A 7,241-nucleotide genomic window follows, 5' to 3' on the forward strand; every position below is an offset into this window, starting at 1 on the left:
TCATCCCCCTATTTTAGCCCACGAGAGCTCAGGAGGAGAGGAGGGAAAGCGCCTAAAGGATCTCAAGCTCATCTCCCGGCGTGATAAAGTGGGCTTATTCCACAGCACGTTTTCTTTACCTTCAACCCAAAGCTTCAAAAATAGAAAAAAATAACCCAATCTTCCCTTTCCTTCTCGTAACCCAAAAGTTTGAAAAGCAGGGAGCCAAAGATTAGACTCATCATCCTGTAAATGCACAAGGCTTTTCATAACACGAGAACTCGATCCTATTTTGGATGATATTGATTTCAGAGATGGGGACTCGCTCAGACAGAAGAAATGCTGCGAGAGAGGCGGGAAGAGGAGGAAGGGGAGTGTGACTGACTGTTTGGCTGAACCATTGCTGCTGTCAGATTTACAGAAACAAAGACAAAAAAATGAGCCTGCAAGGTTTATCTTTGCATAAACGCCCCGTGCACCGCCATGCCGGGCAGCTGCGACGCAGGAGGGGGTCGTAAAGCAGTCAGGAGCTCCTGCAGTGGACGACTTATAAATAAAAATAAGAGATGGCCCCACTCAGAGCTGTTATGAAGGAGAAGCTATCCAGAGAGGCTGAAGCAGGCTGTAAACATGTTTATTCCCCCTGTAAAGTCGGACGTTTTAACACGGGAGTCCACAGAGACTGGCTCGCTGCAGGAGAACATTAGTTTGCACACTGCCTTCATTTCTCTGCTCCAGAGGTTGCCCCTTGGTCTGAAGTTACTCAGCACATTACTGCTTATGTAAGCATGTAAGGGGGGGTAGAGCGCAAAACCCAAAGTGGAATTCCAGGGTTTCCTTTCCAAACCTCAAAGACGGGCCAGCAGGCTTTGTTTCAGTGGGCCAGCACACAGCAGGCCAAACACGAAGCCTGCACCACATCTATTAGGCTCATCATTGCAACGAGCAGCTCCGAGAGGTCATTCAAGCCCGAAGAGCGTCTCTAACAAAGGCTGGGGGGCATTTCAGAGGCGAGAGCAAACGCTCGCCCTTACGGGTCAGCGCAGAGACGCCTACTACAGGACAAGCAGAGAAAATGTGATGAGGAGCAGCCGGAGAGCAGGAAAAGGCATCTTTCCCCCGACGCAGACAGAGACGTCAAAACGTTTCTCACCTCGCCGTGCCGCTGCAGCTCTCCGACAAACCGATGACGGCTCAGAGTGCGCGTGGCGTCTCATCAGAAGAGGAGACCAGGTTATTTACTGCAGCTGCCGGCTGCACTGATCTGGTTTTTAGAGCTTTTCTCGCTCGGGGACAGTTGGGTGAACACGTTTGCCTTTTTTTCACATGTTCACATCTGACTGCGTTTGAAACAACTCAGCACCACAGGTCCACATCTGGACCTAACAAGCAGCAGGTCACTGGCAAAAATGGAGAAAAAAAGAAAGAAACCAGCATCTACGACCTCTTTTGAAGTTAAACCAAACCCGACAGCAGCAGAATCACTGATAACCCAACCCCAGCAACTGCCCTCCTACATGAGCAACACGGGCAGGCAGCCACACACACCCAAAGGAAAACTGCTGACATAAGCTTCATGCAGATAAACACGCCTGTGGAGCTCCTTGGAGCCAGGAGAAACAGTCTGGGGTGCAAATCCCAAACAACCAGAGCCCAGGACCAAAGCAACTACGTTACTCCCACAAAAACTGCATCGGGGTTTCACGGGCATCAGAGACACCCCGCCCTCCCTCAGCTCTCCTGGGGAGACACGGAGGCGTTCTCAGGCCAGAAACACAGGAACTCCACCCTTCGAAGGTGGAGAACCACGGCCAGCTTCTGCAACTATCTTCACAGATATGTCCACGTTTCTACACACTACTTCATCTTCATGTTTGAAAGAGGAAACAAATCAAGTATTAAACTGATGAAGTCATGACCCACAGCACAACCCTCTCGCTGTAGTGTTGCAGTGCTACAGAAATCCAACTGAAGCCTTTTCACAGAGGAAACGTTCAATATTCCGACTTTTCTTTGTCCAATACGATCGTGAGCAGGTGTTAAACTGCTAAACAAAACAAGACATTTAAAAATGTGACTGTGAGCTCGGTCAGCGTCTAACAGACACGTTTACAGGCTGAAAGTCTGCCGTCATCCACAGTCAGGCCCACCGCAGAACCCATCACCCACTCACATCAGGAAATGCATTTTGTTTACTAGCACGGCGACCTATCAGTGCATGCCTCATTTTTGTACATTGACTTCTGAAAAATTTATCTGATCATTGCCTAATAAAACGACTTTCATCCACAGTGTCCACAAAACGGCCTCACGTGGAAGGAAAGCAGCAAACGATGGGCACATACACACTTTCACAGCTGGACGTCAGAGTCAGCACACACACACACACACACAGTGAACAAATTAACAGTCCGGTGTAGAAACACACACACTCATCGCCACCATGACGCTGATCAGCTCCGGCTCTCAGACGGAAACAAACATTGTTCTCAGTGTGAAGGATTAAAGTCGGCATGTGTACAAAACACACCAGCCCCATCAACATGACACACACACACACACACACACACACACACACACACACACACACACACACACACACACACAGTGTGCTCAGCTGCAGCTCTGGCTGATTTGCGTCACTGAAGCCTCGACAGAATAGAAGAGAACAGAATCCATGGTGATGTACTGAGGAGGTATTGATCTACTTCCATTGGTGGTAATAGGAAAACAGGTGGACCTCCAGGCCTGCTCCCGCTTCAGACAGAGAGTAATAGCACCCACGGGACCGCTCAAAACCCTCCAAATTACCCATTACTGAACAGCACAGCCCCTTAATTTATGTAGGGCCCGTGAAGCAGAGGGGCCACATTACTCTGGACCAAAAAAAAAAACCCATGAAGAAAGCAAGCTGAGAGTGAAGAAGTTTAACAGATAACTGGAGCAGATCAGAGCTGAGGTCAGCCTGGATCAGCAGAGTGTCTGAAATAAACCCGCTGTGCACCGAGTGCAGAGCCCGCGCCGCTCGGGGTCCAGCAGCAGCGGACGCGTTCCTGCTCCGCTGGCGTGAAGCAGCCAATCACGTCCCGTGGTTAAAACCTCTGCACGCCTCACGCAATTCACGAAAACTGCAGCTACCGATCAGCTTGGACCAGAAGACCGTTCACCGGTGAGAAAATGACGTCATGGAAGCGCCACTTTTTAGATATAAAGCGAAAATATTCAGTTTTCAGGAGGAAATTTCTGCTTTAAAAATGACCGAAATCAGGATTATTTCATAACTACGTGAATATTAACAGACTGATTGATGAGTCCAGCAACACCATCACTGAACCGGAGCAGTGTGTGAGCCCCCCTCACTCCCCCTCCCCCCGCCGTCCCCCGGTCAGAGGAGACGTCCCCGCGCCGCGGCAGACTGTCAAACGTCTCCATGGCGAAGAGGACGTGAGAGGAATGAAGAAGAGTCGGGCGAAAACACCCTGCGGTGCGCACCTTCCTCACCTCTCCCCCCGCTGCTCACCCCGCAGTCCCGAGGAGCTGCTGATGAGGTGGAGGTTTGCGTCCACGCCGCCCGGCACGTTTTCACGCGCCTGGTGCACTTCGGCCAACTTCCAGCCCAGCAGAGAGAGAGAGAGCCCGGGAAGGGTGCAGGGGAGCCGGCGGGTCAGCGAGCCGCTCAGCCTCCGTCCGAGTGTCCGAGGAACGCTGCCCCTGACTGCCGCGCTGTGTCCGCGTCAGGGGCAGAGTTCCACACATGACGCCTAAAATAAGCCCGACTGTGACCGAGAGGCGTTTTAGAAAGAGGCACCCCCCCAACCCCCGAATTAAAAAGCACCTGTTCGGTTCTGAAGCCCGAGCCGCGGACACGGAGGACAAGCAGGGCTCCGGGGCGTGCTGGAGCCGACGCGCTCCGAACGCACCGATATTCACACTTAAACACACCGGAAGCACCGGCGGGAAGCCGAGCCGCCGCGCGGTGACGCACAGAGCCGAGAACACACTGACCGTGAGCGCTGCTGTGGGTCCGGGTCCTCCCGACATTAATCCCGCTTCCCTCTCCGCTGCTGCCGCCGCGGTCACACCGGAGCTGGTGGCGGAGGAGGCGACGGGGAGCTCCGGTTACCTCCTTCCTGTTCACTCCGGAGTGCAGCGGACGAACCGGGCCGTGTGTCGGTGTCAGATCTCCAAAGTTGCACACGAAGCAGAGGCGGATGTCCGTAAAGCTCCGAGTGGAACACCGCCGGAGCTGAGGGAGGCACGGCAGCTGGAAAAATCCGAGGAACCGAGAAGAGCTGAGAGCCACCGGAAAAGCACAAGACGGAAATCACGCCGCTGTGCGCGGAGCTCAGAAGCCGCAGAGCACCAAACCCGGCGGTAGAACTTCTGCTGCCACCGCGGGTCTCCGAGTCTCCGCGTCCCGCACTCCCGACGTCCTCTTCACAAATGTCCGCTACCCAGCCTGAAGGATGAATTTCCACCCGGAGGAGGAGGAGTGAAGAGAGAGGGAGGGAGGGCAGTGTCTCGCATTCTCTGAATTACTCCACCCTCCAAGCTGCCCCCACCCTCCCCTCAGCGCCGCCACCTCTCCACCAGTGGCCTGCGCGCGGGGGCAGCACTTATTATTATTATTCTGTGTTTTATAATTAGTTCTTTAGTTTTCAAGCCAAATGTGTGTGTAACACAAATCTACCAGACAAATACACCAGATAGGAACTGGATTTCAAAATAAAATACAAAATATAAAAGTTTGTTTGCATTTCATTTTTCAAACAGTTATTAATCAGTAAAATTACAAATCAGTCAAAGGATGAAGTACAACATCCAAATAAGATTAAGATCTGCGACTCCAAATTCTAGTGAACTTAATTCAAACATCCAAAAGTTAAAAACGTGGAAACATATCAAATATAGGACAGAACAAGAAAAAATAGAAATGTACAACAAATAAAGCCACAGTCTGATGTGAGGTGTTCAGGAAGTTCGTTTCACACCGCAAAGATCTACAAGCTGATTCTGGTTCTCAGCGTGGGAGCGCAGACTGAGCCTGCGGAAATGTGCGAGCGCATCTGAAACGTAACTTGGTCTGCTCGTGCTTTTTAAACCAGTGAAAGGATTTTCAAGTCTGTCCTTTGAAACACAGCAAGGCGACACAGCTTTGTGAATGTGCGCGTTGCTGTGGTTGAACCTGCTGAACGCCAACACGTGAGCGAGTTTTCCTCCGTCTAAACGAAACTCAGACGCGCAACTATTCCAGGATTTCGGTCCTGATTTGGAGATTCTGGTTTTCAGGTGGACTTCAGTCTTTTGTTGCAGCGGATTTAGGCACTGATAAGTACACCTGTGTGTCATCAGCAAACATATAAACAGTATCTGAAATCTGAGCAGGAGCGAATCAGACGCTGAGGTTTGGTTTGTTCAGATTCATCACTGCAGTCCAGTTTCGCTCCAGCTGGTCTCCGGAGCAGATTTTGCTGATTTTACATTAGTTTTCATTAGTTCATTCATTTTAATTATTATCACACAGAGGTTGTTTGTCAGAGGCTAATATTAAAAAATGCATCTTCACCTTTCCTACTTCTCACTTTCTGCCTACAATCATCACTGTTCTTCCACGCACTCTTCTTTCTTTCAGTCATCCTTCAAACTGTCGCCCTTTTGATGGCCTATCTCATAATTATTGAAACGCACCGTTATGCATCAGTTCCCACACACAGGCGTGTTGTGGGCCTCCCTTCTTGTTGTTTTGCGTTGAGAGATCTCGTTTTTCTTCGACATGAACGCTGGAGTCTCTGCGGGAGTCTCAGTCGTGTTGGTCTGTAAGAGCGACGCCACACGTCCACCACAATCCCAACATGACAATAACTGAAACGATTACGATGTTACATAAAGAACATGAAGGGCTTTCTGTTGGTGTTGCAGAAACGATCCTTACTCAGAAAAACCAAGAACAAATTATTAAAACATGTATGTAAAAATATCCTCCGTGATGTGGATGAAAAGGCCATAAGTCAATATTAGCAAGTAAACTACACACACTTGCATATATGAAGTTAAATGTAAATGATGTGGAGATGCTGTTTGCACCAAAATATACTAAAAGCGCCTAAAGTAAAAGTATATATTATTTAGAATCATGTGCATATTGTTGCCTTATAATTATTCATGAATTCATTAAGCTGTTCATCATTTCAATGTTGCAGCTGGAAATAAATACATGTATGATAAACTGTAGTTTTATTTACAGCACTGGATTTAAACTTTGAAACGTGCTGATTGATGAGTGACAGTTTTAAACTAACTGAGAGTCCTGCTCGATCTCTGGCTGGCTCCCTCCTGTTGCAGCGCAGCCTCAGGTGAGCTTCCACACTGTTCTCTGTCTTTATCTGTGAAGCGTTCACCCTCTAATCATGAGCAAATAATCAATTTGTTGACTCAACGCCTCCTCCGGTGAGCTGAGACGCTTATGACATTGATCCAGGATGTGAATAATCATCGTGCAGGGCTTGTCGATATCTGTGCACGCAGTTAAGTCTTAACAGCTCATAATGAACAAGATAATATCTGACATTTAACTTTGACCAAATCCTCTCATATTTTGAATTCAGCTTCTTTTATTTTTCTATTGTATGACAGATCCAGACAATACCCACCTGTCTGATGTTTGTTAACCATTTCTCGTCTCCATTTCCCAAATAAGTCAAACTCTGAGGCACCAAAGAGAGCTAAAAACGCTCCAAGTCCCACTCCAGGAAAATGATCTGATCAGAAATAAATCACACACTCCGCCAACACTTTGGGCGTAAACAAAGACAGAAAACTGAAGAGCAGGTGGGAGAACCCTGACCTCAGCTGACGTAAAGTGATGAGGTAGCTGGTGGCTAGCTGCAGAGCTATGGCCAGGCTAATAGAAAAGATCCAAAGTTTAAGACCACTTGAAAAATGGCAACTAAAAAAAATCATATTTTGCATGGTTGGATCTTAACAAGGTTCCGAGTAGAGCTTCAACATGCAACAAGAAGAAATGGGAGTGACACAAAACATCTTTTTGAGCATGCAGTTTATTGAAAACAACTGAAGCACATTAGCAGAGGGAAGCTGGAGGATGAGGAGTCAACTGTTCCCAGTAAAAGTTCATGTTGAGGGTCTCTGAAGGGCAGAAACAATCTCAGTCAGCCTGAGAGAGACTCTTTGCTGAAGCGATGGGCACACCGGGAGCTCCTGGGCTGCACCCTGAGACTTTAACTCAACAATTTGCTGCACAT

General features: G+C 48.7%; 1 protein-coding gene across 1 annotated transcript in view; it reads right to left on the reverse strand.

Annotated features, from left to right (window-relative positions):
* dag1 (dystroglycan 1) overlaps positions 1 to 4,439 on the reverse strand; it is a 56,010-nt gene extending 51,571 nt beyond the window's left edge. The window contains exon 1 of the mRNA XM_080890990.1: positions 3,985 to 4,439. The gene's annotated coding sequence lies outside the window, so the exon portion shown is untranslated. The remainder of the gene's footprint in view (positions 1 to 3,984) is intronic.
* Between the last annotated feature and the right edge of the window lie 2,802 nt (positions 4,440 to 7,241).

The sequence above is a fragment of the Rhamphochromis sp. 'chilingali' genome (assembly GCF_963969265.1).
Source record: "Rhamphochromis sp. 'chilingali' genome assembly, chromosome: 9".
NCBI lineage: Eukaryota > Metazoa > Chordata > Actinopteri > Cichliformes > Cichlidae > Rhamphochromis > Rhamphochromis sp. 'chilingali'.